This window comes from Adiantum capillus-veneris, chromosome 4 (assembly GCF_014529385.1).
Source record: "Adiantum capillus-veneris isolate H3 chromosome 4, ASM1452938v2, whole genome shotgun sequence".
NCBI classification, from domain to species: Eukaryota; Viridiplantae; Streptophyta; class Polypodiopsida; order Polypodiales; family Pteridaceae; genus Adiantum; species Adiantum capillus-veneris.
In genome coordinates this window covers 108,714,779-108,717,061 of record NC_140934.1, presented here as the reverse complement: position 1 = coordinate 108,717,061, position 2,283 = coordinate 108,714,779, and positions in this window count along the sequence as shown.

Sequence of the window (2,283 nt, the reverse complement as noted above, 5' to 3'; positions counted from 1 at the left end):
TCCATGGAATCATAGACAATAAACATAGCCCCTGAGCACTAATAAGCCTACTTTCTCTCTAGAGTGATTACCTTTTGGGAGATTTGCATGCTACATTGTCCATTGCACCATATCTAAAGGAAACTTGGCATAAGACAAGTAAGCCTAGGAGAAATAGAAACAAGAAGTGGCATTGACCAAAACTCAAATCAAAACCCAAGTACCATCTTGGAGAAGTAAAAAAAGTCTTTGATAAAGCTAGAGTATTTGAAGAGTCTATAAGAAATATCTCCTACCTTTGAAGACATCAAGATTGTAGAGCATATACTTCAAGATTATGAGCTACACAAGTGTTACCATATGCATGTGGTAGTGATGTGTGTGAACACACTTAGGACTGTCCGAGCATTTTTTCCCTCACTAGGAGGTTTTCCCCCCCATGTATTGTATATACACCCATCACTCTAGGGCTATCTATATTTCCATTGCACACTAAGTAATATACTCTCTGTTGTGTGCCTTGAACTTCCTTCGTCTTCTCCAAGCTATGTGTATTTTCTTGCAACCCTAATTCCAACAATTGGTAACATGTTGCATCCTCTCGAGCTTAGTTGCCAGCAGCTGCAACACATGCCTTCTCATTTTCTCCAATTTCTATGAGCTTTGGCAAGCGTTTCCAAGTCGACAAATATTATGGGAGAGCTCATAGAGTTTGGTCAGCTTAGATTTTTTATTCGGGCTCATTTCGGCTTCCGTTTCCAATACATACAATACTATGCATGCTATTTTGTCATTTTGTGCTAACTTTTTGTCAGTGTCGTTTTTTTGCATAACAGGTCCCGTACAGTCTTCTACGGTTTGTGCTATATAGCACCTACTGTTCTTGCTTCATTTCTCCTCTTTTTGGGCATTTTTTACATCAAGTGAAACATTTACCATGGTTGACAACAGCGCAGATATGTTCAAGATGTTTGCTATTGAGGATAGATTGGATGGGGACAATTACCCTATGTAGGCTTATATAGTGCAACATGTCCTTGTGTCAAAGGGTGTTTGGAACATTTTGTAGGGCATTGATGTACATCTTGGTTCTGAGGATGTAGGCGATGTCGAGGATATTGCAAGTTTTGGTGGCAAGGTTGCTTCTGCCAGAGCTGTTTTGCCTACACTTGAGAAAGCTATTTGGGATGTAAGAGATACGCATGCTCATGCATTGATTGCATTGTCTGTGAAGCACACTATTACTCCTCACATTTGTTCAGCAAAATCTGCAAAACAGGCTTGGGATATTCTAGGTGCTCTTTATGCAAGTCGTAATGAGGCAAAAATTGCATTGCTGCGTAAAAAGCTGGAGTCGAAGATTATGCATGAGGAAGATGGCATGGACACTTTCCTTTCTTGAGTCAAGGATATTAATGAGCATCTTATTTCTAAGGTGAAGTCATTCCAGATAGTTCCCTTGTGCAGACTATTCTTGATGCCTTGCAGATTCTTACCATACTTTTTCTAGTACTTGGAGACTCCTAACCCAAGGAAATCCAGAAGCTATCAAGTTTGATGCATTATGCACATTACTACTGCAATAATCACTTTCCAAAAAAAATGGAACTAGATAGCGTGCAATTGAACAAACCTTTATTGCTGCTTAAAGAAAAGGTGGTAATAGCAATGTAGCCACTTCTCATTGTTCTTCTGTGAGTGGTAAATTGCATGTTCCTAATGCTTTTGCTAGCAACAATTCATATGAGAATTTTGGTGATAAGAGAAAAAAGAAGATGTGTTGCCATTATGTAGAGCTAATGATCATTTGATCAAGCAATGTCCTAAGTTGAAGGCCAAAGAGGCTAAGAAGAAAGAGGCTGGCTCCACTACAAATGCAGTTATTGTTGAGTCTTCTATGAAAGGAGACTGTGATGATGATGTTGATGTAGAATGGGCTTTTAGTGCAGAGTGCACTTATGATCCTTCTATCCATGATGCATGTTTGTCAGTTGTTGCAGATGCTCAAGTGTGGTACTTTGGTAGTGGTGCTACAAAGAAAAGTACCTTTCACCGCCGTGACTTGTTTACCTCTCTCGAGAATGTCCCTCATGGGAATTCAGTCACTTGTGCCAACAATGTGTCCTTATTCGGTCAAGGGAGTTGGAAGTATTGTGATTACTGGTGAAAATGGTAGTTCTTTCACACTTTTTTATGCATTGTATGTACCTGGGATTAAGAAGAATCTTTTCTCTATATCTGCACTTGCTAGACTTGGTCTTGTAGTCAAATTTGTCGATGACAGATGTAAAGTACATGATCTCA